The sequence below is a fragment of the Chelonia mydas genome, chromosome 7 (genome assembly GCF_015237465.2).
Source record: "Chelonia mydas isolate rCheMyd1 chromosome 7, rCheMyd1.pri.v2, whole genome shotgun sequence".
Classification (NCBI taxonomy): domain Eukaryota; kingdom Metazoa; phylum Chordata; order Testudines; family Cheloniidae; genus Chelonia; species Chelonia mydas.
The window spans coordinates 39831378-39853192 of NC_057853.1; the positions used below are offsets into that span (position 1 = coordinate 39831378).

The 21815-nt window shown below is 40.5% G+C and overlaps 1 protein-coding gene across 4 annotated transcripts in view; it reads right to left on the reverse strand.

The window, feature by feature from the left end:
- ATP2B2 (ATPase plasma membrane Ca2+ transporting 2) overlaps window positions 1-21815 on the reverse strand; it is a 708548-nt gene that overhangs the window by 482121 nt on the left and 204612 nt on the right. The gene's annotated exons all lie outside the window — the stretch shown is intronic.

A 21815-nucleotide genomic window follows, 5' to 3' on the forward strand; every position in this document is an offset into this window, starting at 1 on the left:
TTCGCAGAACAATAAAGGGGTGGAAAAAAGGAGGTGGTGGTTGTTGTAGGTGGATGACTTAAGAGTCCCTGTCTGAAATTATCATTTTAAAGCTGCTGGAACATTTGCTGAATTATTAACTATGTGTTAGCACCCCCGGAATCTATTTAGAGTCTCTGCTTCCTCTATCAGACGGACAATTGTGGAAATAACCTTCTAAATTTGTTTTTCAAAGGCTCGTCTTAGATACTGCACTTCATAAACGAGTCTGACCATCAAGTAAAGTGGTGTCTGATGGGTCATACCCATTGTCCATTGAGGAAAGTAGCTTCATCTGGCTGGGTGAATTTTTTTTCCCTAAAGCTGGGGGGATCATTTCCCTCATCTTCCTTGGCTATTAAATGCATATTGTGAATTAGGGACAGAGGTTCATCTCCTCTGTACCATGATGTGTCTGTTACTTGCCCAATGAGATAGAAGCTGTCCACCCTGATTCTCTCACCATTTCCCCATTGCTACTGCCAGGTAATTTGGCTTGCTCAGGCAATACACACATCACCAGCCAGAATCAGTCCCAGACTGTTTGCTGTACTTGCTCCCTCCTAGTGATTTGCCCAGCTGTCTGCCAGTCCTAGAGCTAGCATAAACAATGAGAGTAAAAAAGCAGAGAGTTCAGTTAAAATCACAGGTGGCTCATGTTCCTTTAAATTAAGAAATGTGTGTGTGTCTTAGAACAAAAAAGATTTAGATTTATCCTTAAGCCTGAATTCCTATATGGATTAGTTTCTTCTCATGGTGATCAGGATTTTGCTAGCTCAGAGCTACTTTAATGGCAAAATTGTATATGATTATGCAGCAGCAAGTTTGGCACTGTTATGCACATTAAATATGGCTACCTGCAGTATACTGTAGCTTACATTTTGAGGATAAGTTACATTTTATATTTATGTATATTTTAAATTAAACTCCAAAGTGTTCAGAAAACTATTGCAATAAAAATGCTGAGAACATTAATGCAGTTGCATCTGTATCCACTTGGATTTCAGCATGAAGTTGGTAACTGTGACCCTAAGATCACTCCAGTGCCAGATACCAAGGGGATCCCTGGTATGGAAGAGGGAAACTTAGCAGGTCTGACCAGCTCAAAACACCTTACACACTTGTCATTTATTTAAAAGGTGTCTTGTAATATATCACTTGAAAACTAACACCATGCTGGTCATTAATGGCACTGTAAAATGTATGCAGCGATGCTGTATGTGAACTTATGGATACTCTCTGATATTATGTTTTGGAGTCTAAGCAGACAAAGGACGAAAAACAGGGTGGGGGTTTTTTTCCCCCAGACAAAGGACACTGGCCAACACCTCTTGGGCTCAATTGCAAATCAGTCTAGTTGTGACCAAGAACAATGGGCTATTCATTTGCATTGTGGATCCCAGAAAGATCATTTGTATTGTAAAATCACAGGGGACTGCAAAAATTAGCATGATGTCAGTTCCCCAGTGGACACAAAGATGAGCCCCGAGGAGGGCTTCTTAACATCGTTTTCAAAGACCAGTGTTGAAGATATAAGGAACTGCTGAAAGACTTTGGGGTATCCATGATCTAGAGGACAAATGGAGCAGCATCCTTTGACATCATGAAAAAGTAGATCCTCTTGACCCAGGAGACAAAAGTAGCTGGAATCTGACTATAGGAGAGAAATCTGCTTAGACAAAAATTGTAACTTACTGAAATTGCTTTCTAGAGACTAACAATTATGTTTTGTTTTACTTGTACCCATACCTGTTTCTTCTATTCTTATTTCTTAAAACTATTCTTTGTTAATAAACTTAGTCTTGTTTTATTACAAATCCATCTCAGCACTGTGTATCAAACTGATGGGTAAAATCCTCAGCCAAACTAACAGGCTGCTTTGTGCTCTGCCTCTTTGGAGGCAGCAAACTTGATAACTTGTGTGAGAGTCCAGCAAGAGGGACCGGACACTGAAGGGGAGACTTGGGACTGAAGTGCTGTTGGTGTTACCCTGCAAGTAATAATCTGGGTGGTGGAAGCCAGGGTGAGGCCACTGTACTGTAAACGGGCTGCTAGTGTCAGGAGTCTAAGCAAAAGCCACACAGCACTGAAGCACCCAAGGTTACAGGGCAGGCAGTGACACAATCGCTTATTGGTCTGAGTACACAGATGCCAGCTTCCTCCAGGCCCTGGGGGTGCTCAACCCCCTGCTCCACCCCAGCCCTGCCTCCTTCCCCCAACCCCACCTCTTCCCATCCAGTTCCGCCCCCTCCTCTGAGCAAGCTTTGTTCCCGCTCCTCCCCACTAGCACCTCCTGCACACTGCAAAACAGCTGATCACAGTGTGGAGGCGGCACTGGGAGGGAGGGGAAGGAGTGATCCGCAGAGCCAACAGCAGATGGGAGGTGCCAGGGGGAGCTGGCTGCCAATGGGTGCTAAACACCCACTAATTTTTTTCCCTGGGTGCTCCAGCCCTGGGGCACCTACAGAGTCAGCACATGTCTGAGTGAATCCCCAAAGTATCACAGTAACAAGGAAACTTTAGATAATTCTCATCCAGCTGCCAAACTTGTGAATTATTCATAGCACCCAAAAGCGTGCTTGCCACTTTATAAGACACAACACAAGATCCCGCTCCACTGACTACAATGTAAATTTAAACATAACATAAGAAGAAAAACTATGAGTGGGAGGCAAGACTTATACACATAGCAAAGCCAAATAACCATATAGACATGTGCCAGGTTCCCATCTTCTGCTGAAACTAAATGCATTCAGTTCTTCCTCCATTGAAGAACCTGTGGTGCTGCTGCCTAATCCCATTATTAGATACAACAGGATTATTACAGGGGTGTTATAAACAGCATGTGCCATCATTCTCTCTAAAGTCTTCTCAATGTACGGGTTCTCACAAATTAGTTTATCAGCCTTACAGACAAGCAGGATTACAAGTGTAAGATGAGTGGAAATGGCCAGATCTTGCCTGTTTAATATGTTGGGGGTGGTTCATACACAGGAGCAGTCATTTACAAGACGGGATGCTCACCACTGTATGTATGGCTGAAATTTTTGGTACTCCAGAAAGATGGAAAAGTATTTCCATGGAATGGATTTTACAGTTCACCCACTGGCAATAATTTAGAACACTGGTTCTGTGGCTGACATTTGGGGCCCCGTCCTGCTCTCACTGAAATCCCAACCAGTTAGCCATTGTCTCTAGGAGGAATTGGGTTGAGACATTGATAGTTAATGTATAAACAAGTTCTACAATCTCTTCTTGCAGATACAGTTATAAAAGAGGACTTCATAGGACATCGCGACTTCACAGTAGCTCCAACTCCTGAGAGGACGATTCTGACTAACACTTCACAGGTGCAGTGGAAGGCTCATTACATGCCTCCAGAGAAACTGGAGATTTACAAACCATGGGATAATATATACACTGTTAAGGCTGTTCAGACATCCACAGGGATTCCACCAGACATTCAGTTTTAAATTAAAAGAAGTGAAGAGGGGTATACTCTAATCATGAAGAATTCATTGTTTCTCTTGGGTACAAATTCAGGAGTTTGAAGAAAGAATGGATGCAGAAAATATTGTAAATATTCCCTAATGGGAAAAGTCTCTGCTTCACTTGCTCTTCTAGCTAATCTGATGACTAAAAGGAATGAGAGAGTAAGATGAAACTTATACCACTGGTTTCAATGGAAGTTTGACCTTCATCACTGTTCTTCTAGCCTTAGTACCATGAATAGGGAGTCCGCTCTTCAAGTCCATCTCCATTCCACTCAGTCTTGAAGCAGCTCCTCAGAAACTCTGCAGCAAATTAAATTCTTTTGCATAACTTCCATCCATCTATTTATGTGTCCTCCAAACCCTTCTCTTACCCTCCATTTCTAAATATAACATCCTGTTTCCTACACAGTCTTCCCATCTTGTTTGTTCATGCCCTCATTCCGCATGCCCACGCCCACCATACAAGACTGGATTCCCTCAGCTTCTCTATAATTGGTACCACTTTCACACTTCTGCTAATGCATTTGTTCTGACCATGGTCCATCCTTGTAACTCCAAGCATCTAGATTAACATTTTCACTTCCAATGTATTCAAAATCTGCTCCTGTCTCTTCTTCAATGTCCAGCATTCAGAGCTATATGAAAGTGCAGGCCTAGTTACCATCTTATAGATCTTACTTTTCCTATTGCAGATCACTCCAATCCATTTAGTCCATACCTTTCCTGTTCTGCTTGTAAGTTCATTGTTGAGTTCACCATTATCCTGAGTCCCTTTGACCTTCACCACCAGGGTGCATAACTGCAAGACTGCTTCTAAAATTCAGAGATGGGAAGGTAACCGAAAGGACTTGGGTTAAGAACTTCCAGGATCAAAAAACCTCCAACCCAAATAATCAATATGAGGCCTTTGTGATAGTGTCTAGAAGTATCCTAAGGGGCTGATAAAGAGAATGTTTCCTCTTCAAGAGAAACAAGTCCTCCATCTTCATTTGTATGTTATATATGTGGAATTTCTGCCAAATAAGTAGCTAGTCCATGTCTTTACATCTTTACATCTTACTGCTAATTTCAACCTCTGGAGGTTACAGAGCTCCAGGGGACCTTTGTGAAACAGAGGAAACAAAAAGATGTCCATACAACTGCCAATGTCCAAAGATGCAAGCCTGGATTTTCTTGTTGCTCCATGATCTGAACAGGTCCACACATGTAAAACAGCATTGCTACTAGATAAATCTTGTCCAATGGGTATTACCAACACTGAGCTCTTTGAGGTACTGATTTCTAAGGGTACAACAGAGCATTAACATCAAAGCAAATTGAGGAGTTTCATAGGCCTCCTACGTAAAAAGAGGAAACTCAAGTAGCAGTAGGGAGGTTATATTGCCTCTTTGTTTGGCACGGGTACAATCACTACTAGAATACTCTAATTCAAGAAAGATGTTGATAAATTGCAGAGGGTTCAGAGAAAAGCCAGGAGAAAGATTGAAGGACTGAAAAACCTGTTTTATAGTGATAGACTCAAGACACCTTACAAAGATGATTAAGGGGTGACTTGATCCAGTCTCTCAGTTAGTAGTTTGATAATCTAGCAGACAAAGGTATAACAAGCTCCAATGGTTGGAAGTTTAAACCAGACAAATTCAGACTGGATATACGATGTACATTTTTAACAGTGAGGTTAGTTAACCAATTTGGAACAACTTGACAAAGATTGTTGTAAATCTCCACCACTGGCATTTTTTAAAATCAAGATTGGATGTTTCTTTAACAGATATGCTCTAATTGTACTAGAAAATTATATTGAGCCAGTTCTATGGTCTGTATTATAGAGGTCAGACTCAATCACAATGGTCCTAACCGGTCTTAGAATCTATGAATCGCTGATTAAGGATGGGGACCCTTTGGACAAACTTTGCAGCTTGGAATTTTAATTGGATTTTTTCCCCCTCTTGGAGTGAGCCACTGAGTATGGCAAAGAAAGGGCACATTATGCTATTACAGCACATCATGATGGCTCCACTAGTTGCACATACAAAAACAGGTCTTAGTGAGTAAGGAGTGGTCTACACACCATTATTGTGCTGATGTTACTGTTTAGATTTGGGGTGCAATTTTTTTTTAACCAAAATTGGTACTAATCTATTTTAGTAACTGAAAAGAATTTCAAAGATTGATCTCCCTGAATCTGAGACAATTTAAGAGAGGGTTTTGTACCAGAAAAGCCACTCTCTCAGGCACGGACCATTCAGAGTCCACTACATGAAGCCGACTTTGGGTAAGAGGGTGCTGGGAGGAATTCAGGCAGTCACAGCAAGGTCCCCGGGCTGCCCCTAAGCAGACAGATGCAAAGTGATACTTGCAGTGTAAGCTCTTCAACGCAGTGACTCTCTCTTTGTTATGTTTGTACAATGCCTAGCTCAAGAGGGCCTGGCACCTAGGGGCATCTGCAATACCAGTTATATAATCCTTTATGAGCTAATTTTGCTAGTGATAGAAATTTTCCCAGCACTGGCAAGATTAAAATCTTACACCCAGCCAGGTTCTCCTACCAGAAAAGTGAGCCAGTTGCTGCTATAGCTGAAGGAGATTGGGAAGCTGCATATAGCTAAAACACAGGAAGTGACCAATGCAAATAAAAAGCTTCTTCAGCCCAGGTGCCCGCTTCTCTCTGGAGATCTGGTCCCGATCGACACATGTTAGTACAGAATACATACAAAAATCGCTGTACATAGAGTCAGAATGGAAGAACGAACAGGTTAGAATGGAAACTGAGGAGTCACCTTTTTATTTCATGGGATTACTGCAAAAAAAAAAACAAAACCAAATTAACCTGCGGTCAGCAATGAAAACTTTTGGAGAAGTTATATTCAGAATCAATGGACGAAGTGGATATAGAATTTTCACTCTTCTGAAATACCTTAATCTCATACGAACATTAAGCTACTTAGAATGCAGAACTGACACCTTCAACTGATCAAATTTCCAGCCACAGTCTGATAGTAAGAGTTACATCAATATTTAATTCTGAGAAATGAAAAAGCCTGAAGTATTTTCACTTGATCCAAACAAAGGGCGTGAGATATGTCGATTTTGCTTCCCTTGTGATTTAATGAAAATGGAATGTCAAACAAATCAACCTAGGGAACGGATTGTGAAACTAACAAATTGTCAGCATGCTATATGCCAATGATATGAAGACTTCATAACAAAATTAAGTGAATTTTATCCAAAAACATGGAACAAATAATTACTAAGTTAGACTGCCATCCCTGCCACCACAGTGCTTTTTTAAAACCCTCATATACATGTAATTTAACTAGGTACTAAATTACAGTCAATAAACTCTCTGACATTCTGATTTGCATAGCTGGTTAGCCATCATTTATTTAACTGGAAAACCTCATACTATACAAATGAATACAGAAAGTCTCATTATCCATAAGTTATATGCACCAAATGCAATGGAAAGTGTGGGTACATGTGTCATATATATACGTAACATACATCTCTCTGACTGTTCATTTTCACTTGGGCATTTCATACACATTATTAATTTAATCTGCAAAATGGAAGTGGCAGAGTATAAATACAAAAATATCATTAATCAGTTTTCAAATTTTGTCTTTTGGTTGTAACCCTTAAAGGTGTCAAATGGAAAGTCGAAGTCTCCCCTAGAAATGTTCAATTTCTATTTTAAAAAATAACCTGTGGTGCAGAAAATTACAGAGAGCAGATGCCACGCAAAACATTTTTCTGCTAATATTGGGTGAGTCAGACGTGTCAGTAACACTTAATATTAAGTAACAAAAATGAGAATTTAATTTTGCAATAGGATGGAACAGTATGTTTTATTTGTAACATAAAATTGCACCTGAGGTACACCAGAGGCATGAGGCTGACTGCACCACAACTAAGGTGAGGCAGAGTTTGTCTGGTGCTTACCTGGGAAGGACAGCTCTGCTTTACGGTGGGTTGCTGTAAAAAAGGTGCTTGGTGGTCAGCTTTGCAGCAATGACACACACCCCCACCCCAGGAATGTGAGGTCCGAAGGGCATAAAGGTAGGAAAGCTGGGTGGGGCAAGTCTCTTTGTTCCACACAGTGAGTAAGCCAGCACTCACCCACCCTCCCTCCCCAAGTGGAGGCGAATGGCAGGCTGGGTTAGGACCTGTTGTGGGCATTATGCTAGTCACTCCTTTTAAAGCAGGGCTGGGAAGGAATTTTTCCCACACCACCAGAAATGGCTTTGGTGAAGTGTGGTTTTTTCACCTTCCCCACAGCGGGTGTGAGGGAGGATCTTTTCTGGTGAGAAGAAAAGGTGGTAGGCCATATGTCGCAACTTATTTTGTAGGGTTGGGCAGATGTCCAGGACAGGTAATCCATAGGGAAGGCAGCCAGTGACCAGATAAATGGCCTGGTAAAGGACTTAAAAGGAGTTACTGGATAAAGGAACAGAACATGGGAGGGGGTTGAGGACTCCTCTGATTGGTACGGCAGGGAGTCAACTCCCCCCCACCACCATTCTCATAGCCCACCTTAACCCTCTTACGAGAGTGGTGGATGGTAAGGTCCAAGCCATGGGTTGACTAGGGGACCTGGATGGAAAAAAGCGGAGCTGGTGGAAGCCCTGGAAAACTGATTTGAATAATCATGGATTAAACAAAGGGGGGGGGGGGCGCTGGTGGAAACCCCGGAGAATTGATTTGAATAAGCATGGATTTGCCTGCTCTGTACACTTATCTGCCAGGTAGTCCCAGACAGCTATAAAATAAAGTTGCAGCCTGATTAAAATTCATAACAAGTGTCTCCTGTCCTCCTTGCGGTGTACCCAGACAATCAAAGGCAGAATATCTACAAACACTTGGTTCAATAAAACACATGTTGGTTTATATGAATACTTGTTTGCATTATTGTTTACATTAATACCAGTATGATATTGCTTTATTTATAGATTGTATTTAAAATTAAATATTTAAAACTATTTCATATTTCCCACATAATATTTTTCAAACTGGAAAAATAAGAGAAAATAAAGGGTTGAGAAGTGAAGTGTAGTAAACACCCATCTTCCGTTTTACTGATGTTTACAATTATTCATTTAATAATCTTATTTTTTGTATCTTAAATTATAACTATCCTCCACAAAACAGCCAAGGAGTAGATGTTAGTAAAGATGTACCATCACCTAAATCCTCTCTTTGTTTAAAATAAGTTTACGTTATCCATCACATCTTGTAACAATGAGTGTTTTTGTGTGTTTGAACCTCTGTATCCAGGCTCATGGGCCATAGTACTAAATATACAACTACACACCTAGTTTAGCAAGCTATACTATACTTCTGATTTTTTTGTGACAGAAAATGACAAATTTATTCCATTTGTCTCTACTTGGTAGCCACTCTATGCAGACAGGAGACAGTTCTGCTGTCGGCGTAATTAAACCACCTCCAACGAGCAACAGTAGCTATGTCGGCAGCGGAGCGATATAGCGCTATCCACACCAACGCATCTGTCAGTGTAATTTATGTCAGTCAGGGGTGTGTTTTTTCACACACACCCCCAACTGACAAGCATGCTAGTATAGACATAGTCTTAAAGTAATAGGTACACTATTCACTTCCTTTTAAAAAAAAACAGAACAGTTGTCATGTCATATGAATATTCTAGCTCCATCTGGCATGCTAACTAGCAAACAAATATACCTGGTCATCCTTTTTCACTTCTAAAAGAAAATAAGAGAAAAACAAAATTTTTCCCTATCTTTCCAACAACAAATAACTTACTAATAACAGGATCCATAAAAGAAAAAACTGTTCTTAACTATGACGATTTCATCCAGAACGATTCCGCCCACTCTAAGTTATGTATCTATTGCAGCATACTATAAAAATGATTTTAAAATGTATCAAAACTTCCAAAACAGCGGCAACTCCTGACACTTTAATAGAAACCTAGCTTCATAATAAGAAAAGGAGTACTTGTGGCACCTTAGAGACTAACCAATTTATTTGAGCATAAGCTTTCGTGAGCTACAGCTCAAATAAATTGGTTAGTCTCTAAGGTGCCACAAGTACTCCTTTTCTTTTTGCAAATACAGACTAACACGGCTGTTACTCTGAAACCTAGCTTCATAATGTAGATTGTACCATCTCAAAATGACATACCTGACTTTTATTTATTTAAATTAGAAACTTCAAAGAATCTTTACTGCAGTGGATATATTTATCCAATGATATAATGAACATACCAGTAACTAATTCCATTTCATCTTTTCAGCTAGTAAATATAATCTTTTATTTATGGTTGCTGGTGATTATATAAGAAGACAGCAGCAGCTCTCTCAGTTCAGAATTCCTCTCTATCTGCCACAACATGTAAAAAGACACAATAACTTCCAGCCCCTGGAGACAGACTGCCTAGAAAAAGCAATAATTTGTGTAAAACTGCAAGCAGAATTTCATATTGAACTATATCCTGTTAAATATTCAGTGTAAGCCAGTTTTAGTCTAACACACCACAGTAAAAACAAAATGAAAGAGTATTCACTATGGTCTCAAAAATAGCGAGTTATATATTATATCACACTATAGTGTGTTAACATTCACATAAGAAATATAAGTTCTTATGGCTGGTATTACTGTGTGATATAAAGTAATAAGTCAAAATAAAAATGGATTCCAAGCTCTCATCAGGACTATATTACAGCAGAGCTAGTCCGTTTGTTTGTTTTTTTTAATCCTGCACAGGGACAAAGCATAGAAGTTTGTCAGCACCTTTTGTTGGTATGAGCTCACTTGAGACATGGTGTCAGCTGGAGAAGTATTGACAGGCAAGGAAAGAGGAATGTAGAGCATCATTTACCTATTTTATTTAAGAACTCTGTACGCAAGTTTTCATGCACTGAAGACAAAATCGCAGGTGTTATTTACCCAACTATATGTGAGTTACTTTCAGCATATTGAGTCTTATGGCCTCAATTCAGGAAAGCAGTTAAGCATATGCTTAAAATACTGTATGAATGCTTTCCTGAGTCAGGGTCTAGGCGTATTTCATAGCTGCATTGGGCCTGCTTCTCCCTTCCAGGCACAAGTCTTCCTACCTGAAAATTGATGTCAGGCCCCTAGTTCGCATTCTCTCAAAGCTGTTGTAATCCAATGGTGTTTGAAAGTTCAGCATATACTGATGTTAAGTTTAGATGTACTGCATGAACTAGGTCCAATGAGTGAAGTATCAAACTGCTTTTAAGAATGCAGAGTTGTTGACTCATGATTTTATTGAGTCAAGATTTTGGAGGGGGGTGGGGGGTTGGGCTTGTTTAAGCTCTATCTACTGGAATCGGGTGATCATATGAAAATCTCAACTTTCCACTAATAAAAAAACCCTAAGCTTCTAGGCCTCATGGCTGCACAGAAGGTTCAAAATGTGAACCTTTAAGGACTCAAATGCCAAAAGGCAACTAAAAAGAACCCAAAATGTATTGTTTTAAAAATCTAATGATTTTAAATCTAGTCATGATATATAGGAGATCATAACTCGTGGTGTTGTTGGCAATAATGGAATCTGAAAAGCATTGACTTGGTCGGCTGGAAGGGAATAGGGAAAAGAGACCATACACTTGATTTTGCCTAGGGAAAGGAGTGACAGTGTAAAAAGAGGGGCGGATGGAGACAATTCAATGCAAATATTCTTTGTGCTGAAATCCATCCTTTATTTCTATCAATTTTGAGAAATTTTTTCCTGTTCCCACAACTGCTCCGAAAAAGGATACACAAGTAAAACTCTCCTCACCCAGAGATTTCACAGATGGGCTCTGTCAGTGAATACCTTGCGGGATGCTTTCTCTCTCTTTGTTTTAAGGATAGGAATTGTATCATTATGGAATAATAGTAAAATATTTATGTGGTTTTCAAGAGCAGGAATGACTTATTGTACAAGTCAATATTATTCTATGTATATTAGAAGTCATGTGTTGGAATGTGATTTCAATGCTTATAGGGACACAAAACTTTAGAAAAAATTTAACCATTTTTACAAGGATCCCACATCCAAAACTCTTTAAAGAATTTAATTTATTTAGCATGAGAATTTCTTGAGTTACAAAAGGGATCAAAATCAGGTTTATAATACAAACCTTGTTGCAACCTGAACTATGGAAAGACAACTGAGTGACTGTCCATAATAAAACTGATAAAAATTAGAGACTTAAAAGATCTATCAGGCCTTTTGATATGGAGTGGTGTTCCAATCCCACGTGGGGGCTCAGGGAGTCATTATAACAGAAATAAGCATATAAATAATCATTTGTTCAGTGTTGATGTAAGCAACTGGAGTGGGCTTCTGATGATGAATGAAGCCTGGGATTTGGGTTAGTACATTTAGGATGGATGGATTGGGAAAAGGGTAAATGGGATGACCTAGGTAATTATGGGTCTGACAGCCTGACATCTACCCTGGCCAAGATAACGGAGCAGCTAATACAGGACTCAAAGAATTAAAGGAGGCTGATATATTTAATGCCAATCAACATGGGTTTAAGGAAAATAAATCCTGTCTAACTTGATGTGTTTTTTATATTATATGTTTGGTAGATAAATTTAGTATTGTTGATGTAATATATTTAGACTTCTAAGGTACCTGACTTTGCACCTTTTAATAAAAAATTAGAATACAAAATTAACATGGCACAAAATAGATGGATTAAAAACTGGCTAACTGATAGGTCTCAAAGTGTAATTGTAAACAGACTGTAATTATAAAGCAGGTGTGTTCCTAGTGGGGTCCTGAAGGGATCAGATCTTGGCCCTACACTATTTAACATTCTAATCAACAACCTAGAAGAGAACATGAAATCATCGGTGATAATGTTTGCAGAAAACAAAAAGCGGGGCAGTGGTAAATAATGAAGAGAGGTCACTGATAAAGAGCACTTGCAAAGCTGGGCACAAGTAATGTGTATTCTAATACAGCTAAATGACAATGCATACATGCTTTATAGCGACTGAGCTCCTTGAGTCTGTCTATTTAGCTTAACAAAGAGAAGGTTAAAGGATGATTCCATCACAGTCTACAAGTACCTACACAGGAAACAAATATTTGATAATGGGCTCTTCAGTCTAGAAGACAAAGGTATAACAAGATCCAATAGCTGCAATTTGAAGCTAGATGTATACCTTATTTCCAGTCGGAATCTATTCGAACAGTGAGGGTAATTAACCATTGGAACAATTTATCAAGGGTTATAAAGGTGGGTTCTCCATCTCCTGATATCTTTAAATCAAGATTGGATTTTTTTTTAAAAAAAGGAAGATATGCTCTAGTTCAAAAGAAATTATTTTGGGGAAGTTCTATGGCTTGTGTTATAGAGGATTGCAGACTAGATGATCACAATGGTCCCTTCTGGCCTTGGAATCGAAGAATCTATGTGGAGTAAGCAGGTAGAGTGGGAATTTGGAGTAAGGAGGTAAAGGCTCCCTTAAAAGTTTCCCATGCTCATCATACAAGAGGCTGAAATTTCATTCAGCTTTTTTCCCCAGAAAGTTTCCAATAATTGTCTGCTGAGGTTTTACCTTGAAAATCTGAGAACATGAGCACTTCTATTTTTATATGTAAAGGGTGGCATGAAGCTGAAACCTTAGAAATAACAACATCATAGAAATGTAGGGTTTGAAGAGACCTGAAGAAGTCATCTAGTCTAGTCCCTTGCACTGAGGCAGGGCCAAGTATAACTAGAACATCCCTGACAGGTGTTCATCAACGATCTTAAAAACTTCCTACAATAGGGATTCCACAATCTTGCTTGGAAGCCTATTCCAGTGCTTAACTATCCTTATAGTCAGAAAGCTTTTCCTAATATCTAACCCAAATTTCTCTTGTTGCAGATTAAGCCCATTACTTCTTGTCCTACCTTCAATGGACACAGAGAACAATTGATCCCTGGCCTCTTTACAACAACCCTTAACAGAGTTGAAGACTTATCAGGTCCCCCTCAGTCTTTTCTCAAGCCTAAACATGCCTGTGGCTTTTTTTGTTTGTTTGTTTGTTTGTTTAAAACCTGTCCTGAGAGGTCAGGTTTTCTAAAATTATTTTTGTTGATATCCTCTGGGCTCTCTCCAGTTTGTCCACATCTCCTTTGAAGCATGTTTCAGATGAAGCCTCTCCACTGTGGAGTAGAGCAGGACAATCACCTCACAAGTCTTACATACAACACTAATACACCGCAGAACGATATTCCTTTTTTCACAACTGCATCACATTGTTGACTCAAATTCTGTTTGTGATCCACTATAAAACTTCCAGATTCTTTTCAGTAGTACTACCACCTAGCCTGCTGTTCTTCATTTTGTAGTTGCACATTTGATTTTTTTCCTTCCTAAGTAAAATACTTGTCACTTTTCTTTACTGAATTTCACCTTGTTGATTTCAGGCCAAGTTCTCCGATTTATCAAGGTCATTTTGAATTCTAAACCTGTCCTCCAAGATGCTTGCAACCACTCCAAGCTTGGCCTCATCCCCAAATTTTATAAGCACACTCTCCACTTCATTACCCAAGTCATTTACTGGACCCAGGACTGGACCCCACTAGATACATCCCCCCAGTCTGACTGCAAAACATTGATAACTACTCTTTGAATGTGGTCTTTCACCAGCTTTGCACCCACCTTATAGTAACTTAATCTAGACCACAGTTCCCTAGTTTCCTTATGACAATACCATGTGGAGCTATGTCAAATGCCTTACTAAAATCAAAAATATATTATGTCTATAGCTTCTTCCCAACCACTAGGCCAGTAACTCTGTCAAATGAGGAAATTAGGTTGGTTTGACGTGATTTGTCCTTGACAAATCCATACTGGCTATTCCTTATAACCCTATTGTCCTGTAGGTGGTTACAAACTGATTGTTTAACAGTTTGTTCCTGTATTTTTCCAGATATTGGAGTTTGGTTGATTGGTCTAAGTCCTGAGTCCTCTTAATTCCCCTTTTAAAAGGTAAGTACTATATTCACTCTTCTCCATAAAAAAGGGGTATGGGGTGAAACCACCCCTATTGTGAGACTTCCCTCTCTACACCCTAACAATATATCTATACCACAGATGGGAGGTGTAATTCCCAGCTCAGGTGAACATACTTATGCTAGCACCTGAAAATAGCAGTGTGGCTAGCTACCAGAGAACAATCCCAACCAACTCTCCGGTACATACTCAAGCGGCTAAGCCCATGCTGCCATAGCCTCACTGCTATTTTAGATGCTAGCTCAAGCCAGAGCTAGCAAGTAAATGTCTATTTAAGCTGGGAACTACACCTCCCAGCAGCTCTGTAGGCACATCCTAAGCTCTATGTCTTCACTGTGGAATTAGTCTGGGTGATCGGTCCTCAGGTGTAAGCAGCTGGTTGGCTTAACTCAAGTATGAGCCACCACACTGCAAAGTGTGACAAAGTTCCTCCTCTGTCTTGGTGGGTCCTGCACTTATTGGTGGACTTGCTCGCCTCAGAGATTCACAGCAGCCCTCAGTTTGGCCACTTTTGCTAGTGGCTCAAACCTGCTGTTCACTCAGCCAACCTCATCACTGGCCAGCATGGGGAAAAGGAAGGAGAACAATCTCCACAGTCTCTGCTGGTCCACCTGGTGGGTCAAGGGACAGGCCAGGGACCTTCCCTCTGGTGGGACCCACAGTCCAGGTCAACTTTTTCTGTATCCAATAGGGAGTTGGGGGGAACCTGGGCCCACCCCCTACTCTAGGTTCCAGCCCAGGGCCCTGTGGATCACAGCTGTCTACAGTGTTTCGTGTAATACCTGTGCAACGGCTACAACTCCCTGGGCTACTTCCCCATGGCCTCCTCCCAACATCTTCTCTATCCTCACCACAGGACCTTCCTTCTGATGCCAGATAGCATTTGTACTCCTCAGTCCTCCAGCAGCACGCCCTCTCACCCTCAGCTCCTTGTGTGCCCCTCACTGACTGAAGTGAGGTACTTTTTAGACCAGGTGCCCTGATTAGTCTACCTGTCTTAACTGATTCTAGCAGCTTCTTAGTTGGCTCCAGGTGTCCTAATTAGCCTGTCTGCCTTAACTGGTTACAGCAAGTTCCTGATTGTTCTGGAACAACCCATTACCTTACCCAGGGAAAAGGGACCTGCTTAACCTGGGGCTAATGTATCTGCCTTCTATCACTTTCCTGTAGCCATTTGGCCCGACCCTGTCACAAAAGCTATACTCCAGTGTATCCACTCAACTCCATCTACACGGAGGCTGTACTCATGCTCATTCATATGAGGAACTAAGAATTCTGGGGACACATCCTATGGTTCCTAGCTCTGCAATATGAAGAGCTGCTCTATGACTCTTGCCCTGTAAATTGTGGGAATTGCCAGAAGCCACTGAATGTCCATTTAATGGCTGTCTGAATATAATATACTCCTCTTTATTTGAAGACCACAGGGAACACTGATTTTATTCAGATAATCAGGAGCTTGGATAATCAAGAGGCCAACCTCTTTCTCAAACCCATCCCCCCAAGCTCTTACCCCTGCAGTCAAAAACAGCTGGACTGGGTATAGATTTCACTGTTCTCACTATACATGCACAGTAACAGCAAGGTAGCAGACTCCCTGGCACCCAGGCTCCTCCTGCAGCTCCTCGGAGCACACACATACTCACATGCTGGCTCCTGCAACCCACCTGGGGCCATATGGAGACAACACTGAAGAGGGAGCTAGGTATCATGGTGCTGCATCAACCAGGGCTAGACATACAGCTCCAACCAGGTGAAGAGCAATTCCACTGTAGAGGTGAAGGGAGGTAGCAAGGGATGTAGAAGGAGGGAAAGTGCTGGGCATGGAGGCCAGGGATTTCACTGGGAGGTTGCATGTCGGCAGCTGGGCAGGGTGGCTTACTGGAGGGTTGCATGAAAGAAATTGTTTTTGGGATGGAGACAAGGAAGGAATTCAAATTCCTGAAGCCATTGAAATGAGATGTTGAGGGCAGTGAGAGGGGTGACATTCCTAGACCACATGCAGATCATCATCAGGAGTGAGATCAGTATCAGACAGAAGCTGCAAGAGAGGAGGCTGAGATGGTATGGGCATAGTCAAAGGATGGATGAAAGGACTAGAGTTTGTGGTCAGAGAACAAAAAGGACAACCAAGAAAATGGTGGCTAGATTGCATATGGGAGGATGGAGTGGAAAAGGGGGGAGCATTGGACCGGCAAGCCCCCAAAAAACTGATCTGGTGACCCATCCTCAGCTAGCTAGGAAAAAGGGAAGACAACAATGACAAGGCCTATCAGCACTCAAGTGATTTAGCCTGTGTCCACATTGCAAAGTGAGCAGGTTATCAGCTTTAGCATAAGCAGCATGCGGGCTTTAGCCTGAGATGAACCAGCTAGCTTGAATGTAAAGCATCTAAGCAATATTTGTGTGAGAGAGTTTTGTGTGTGGACAGGAGCTGGATTGGGGGAACATCTGAGTAAGGGCCTGAGTTAACTTAACAATGAAGACAAGCTTTAACAAAGTTCAACTGGGATGAGGGACAGCATGGTATAGATTGGTAGGGTGCTAGCTTAATTATTTTGTACATTTCTGGTACTCAATGCAATCTGACAAATTCCAAAAGGCAAAAAACAATTTCCCACCCAGAAACATATTTATGAGCTCCTGTGATGAACCATTTCTGTTCAGAGATGGTTTTGCAATGTCCAGAGAAACCATGAAATCCACCCAAAGGCAAACAAATTTCCCAGACTCTCCTTTCAGTGAAAGAACTTAAGCAGGAGGCTCCGAAATCTCCATCCAGCACATGAGCGACATACAAGGTTCTCAAACGAAGATAGCCATATTTCTAGAAAATGATCACTGCACTGGCAGTCTTTAGACATGGTTTGTAACACTTTAAACCTATGATTAAATATCTGCTCTCTTAAAGCTATCATCTGGAAATAGGTTTTTTAATACTCAAATGCAATACAAATCACTGTCTTCACACAAGAAAATTAATATATATTAAGACATTTGCAATCAGTTTGATATCTGGCGGCAGCACCACCTCAGAACATGGCTATCACACAATGAATATACAGTGATATTGGCATCAACTCCAATAGCTAAAACTGGCATAAATCAATATAAAATTTCCATTGGGCTTATTTAAGTTTTCAGAAGGCTACAAGTTTGGAGCACTTATCAAGCCTATGAATGTTAAAATTACAGTATCTGCTGCACTATATGTGAAGCTCAGTACAGTAAAAGCTGTGTTATCCAGCACTATACCAACCAGAAAGCTCTATAAACCAGCATTTCTGATCTTCATTGAAAGTCCGGTTTATAGTCCATTTGGCACTGGGCTGGCAGGCTCCCTACCTGGCTCCGCGTGGCTCCCCGGAAGTGGCGACATGTCCCTGCTGATGCTAGGAGAAGGAACTACCACAGGGGTTCCGTGCGCTGCCCCCACCCCAAGCGCTGGCTCCGCAACTCGCATTGGCTGGGAACTGTGGCCAATGGGAGATCCGGGGGTGGTGCCTGCTGGTGGAGGCAGCATGCAGAGCCGCGCCTGTGCCTAGGAGCGGCAGGGACACGCCGCTGCTTACAGGGATCCGCCCAAGGTGAACGCTGCCCCAATCTGGCACCCCGAAACCCCTCCCACATCCCAACCCCCTGCCCCAAGCCCCCTCCTGCACCCAAACTCCCTCCCAGAGCCCATGCCCCACACCCCCAAACACACCCCAACCCTCAGCCCCCTCCTGCACCCAAACTCCCTCCCTCCTAGTTAACTGCAATTATTGACTTACCAGTACCCCCCACTCTCCCAATATGCCGGATAACAAAGCTTTTACTGTATTTGGTTATCATAACATGAAATGCAACTTTCAGGAACTATATTCCTTTTTTAAATACACATACAACTGGCAAAGCTTCTCAAAGCAAAGCTCTTGGTCACTTTATGACTAAAAGTTGACCAAGCATTACTGCCTGATTTAATGACTAACTCTTCCGAAATTGAATAACCTATGTATTTAACAAAGTTAGCAGAAACGTGTATTGAATATTGAGGCTGTGTATAAATGGGATAGAGTGGCCCCTATTTCGTCAAGTTAGTACTACAGGACAGCAGTTAGTACATCCACATGGACTTCATTGGTGTCCACAAGGACAGAGAAGATTGCCTACATGCAATGCATTGCAGGATCAGGGCATTAGTGATTAGTTGTAGAATAGTTAGTGATTAGTTGTAGATTAGTTGTAGAATACATTACTGTGTGCCACCAGAAAAGTGATAGACGTACACTGGCAAAGCTTCTCAAAGCAAAGCTCTTGGTCACTTTATGACTAAAAGTTGACTAAGCATTACTGCCTGATTTAATGACTAACTCTTCCGAAATTGAATAACCTATGTATTTAACAAAGTTAGCAGAAACGTGTATTGAATATTGAGGCTGTGTATAAATGGGATAGAGTGGCCCCTATTTCGTCAAGTTAGTACTTACAGGACAGCAGTTAGTACATCCACATGGACTTCATTGGTGTCCACAAGGACAGAGAAGATTGCCTACATGCAATGCATTGCAGGATCAGGGCATTAGTGATTAGTTGTAGAATAGTTAATGATTAGTTGTAGATTAGTTGTAGAATACATTACTGTGTGCCACCAGAAAAGTGATAGAAACAACTGATGTTTTCCTGTTAAACATTTCCTCAATTTAATGCCCATTTATAAGGAAACAGAAATGTATTTCAAAGCAGAGAGCATTACTGGATTCATTATCCACCTCTCCTGCACCCCAGTAGAGTGACAATTATATCCTCTTCTTCAGACCTACTGGACTTCAACGTCACCTTTGACTCGCGACAATTAACCCATTCCCACTTTCGACCTCCAACTGCTATTGGCAGGCAGGAGCCTTCTGTCATTTGAAACATTGTTTGTACCCATCTGTTTGCATGTCCTTTGGATAACAAATCCATTCCACCACAGCTTGCCAATTCTAAGATAGAATTCCAACTACCATGCTGTTCATGCCATTTTTTATTAGTGTGTGCACATTCCCTAGTGCAAGGTACATGTGCATGTGATTGATTCAAAAGAAATTTAAAGGCTGGAGCTATAGAGAAACACATATTCTCAGCCCATCTTTTCTACCAAGTATTTCTGCCAAGACAATGTTAAAATGTTAGTACAAGAAGAGGAAATCAAATGTTGAATGTTACTGATAGAATTGTATCTAGGTTTTTATAATCTTTTTTGAGCTATCTTATGAGCATTTTTTTTTACCCATACTCTTTCTTTAAACTGAAACATCAAATATATAGGAGCACCAAGATACTACCATACCACAGACATTGCTACAGATAAACATTAGGAATGGATCTCATCACTGCTCCTTCCAGTCCAGTATCCTGTCTCCAACAGCAGCTAGTACTAGCTGCTTTGGAGGAAGAAATGCTGCAGAATGCAGTCACATAAGATAACTCGCTCCCAAGGAAAGTTTCCTTCTAACCCCTAGTAGTGTAAAGTTCACTTATGCCCCGAAGCTAGAAGTTTTATATCCCTTCCAAAATTGTTAAATATTTACCTGCGTAACACTGGTCACTCTCATTCAGAGACATACCTAATCCTTTTTTTAATCCTACTCAAATCTTGGCTTTAATGATACCTTGTAGCAGTCAGTTCCACAAACTAGTGTTCTGGGGTAAAAAAAATCATAATTTGCTTTCTTTCAGTAATACTGAATGGCCCCTTGCTCCTTACTATGGTGACTTGAAGGATACAATCTACCTTCTCTAGCTCATACTTTATTATATGCAGCTTTAGGATGCAGCTAAACCACTTCTAAAGTAAACAGTCCTAATCTTTTCAATCTTCATATGGAAGTTTTTCCATGCCTCTAATCTTTCTCATGACCCATCTCTGAACTTTATCTATAAAATAGAAGTGTACCGGGTTTAACTGAAATAAATACTTACTCCAATTTAGAGTAGACTAATTAGAAAAAGATTTTTTATAATTTGGATTACTAGTACAGCAATTTAACATAATTACTTATAATTAAAATGATTCTCCCTAAGGAAAATAAAATTGTTTTAGTTTCTCTCCATACACTAAATTTAGATATAGAGTAGCTTACTCATATTGTTTACTATAATTATTGCAGTACTTCAACAACAACTTTAATTTCAATGTTCACAATTTTAAAGTTTTAGAACTTTCAAATCAAACAATAGTTTCTGCTGCAGAAAAGGAAAATCTTTCCAACTCCCATTCCTTTTGTACTTTTAATATGACTCATAAATTTACATTCCTGTGAAGGTTTGTGTAGGAGTGAAAGCACTTATGTATTATCAAGGAATCTGACATTATAATCCCAAGAAGTTACTACTTATAGAAAAAAATAAAACAGTTCCCATTCTTTTCTGTACATGCTAAGTGTATTCTACTAATCTAGCCAAAAAGTTGCACTTAGTATTTTAAAATGTATTTTTAAAACTATACTTATCACTCAGCTTTAAAAACAGCAGTGAAGTTCCCCAAGGTTTCCAGTGTCCAGAACTCAAATTGGAGTGGAAAATCTTACTATGCACTTCCTTCTCCTCCTTGGGCAACAGTCAGCCTGAAAATTCTCCCCACTATATAGATACATAAAGGTATCCTTTCAATGAGAGTAATCAATGAATAAATTAGCCTCACCTTGGAGTTATGAAACTTCTCTCCTTCCATTTCTCTCCTCCTCTATCATTTTCTTTAATTCAATCTCATTTTTACCTTCACATCTTCTCTTATCCTTCATTCCACTGACTCCCCTGTTTCCACCCAGGTTCTCTCAATACCACCACTTTCTCCCCACTACCAAATGCAGGCTGAGACCCCAAATTACATTTAGATACGCCAGAGGAAGGGTGGCATGTAATATTGCTAATTAAAAAACAGAAAATTAGAGGCAAGCTATTTTTTGAAAACATCTGTTAAGTTTCCTTATTTCAGTAAGAAAGTGGGTCAGGGCTGTAAAGGAAAAAAACTACCTCACCAATTTGCTTATTAGACTATACGTAATAGCCAAAGATTAAAGGGCTAATTAATTCTGCTTCTCTATTTTCTTACTCAGGAAGTTGTTTCCAAGTTGCTTAACACTACAAAAATTGTAGTCTGTCCTTGAACATGGAGCATTCCTTGAGTCATTTCATGGGACAATGCCTTTACTAAACCATGTATGGTGAGCCAAATGTGATGCACATCTACCTATAAGCAGCAATCCAATAGTGAACCGAAGTTGGGGATAAAGCCAAGAGCATCACCGACAGGTGTATAAACAAACA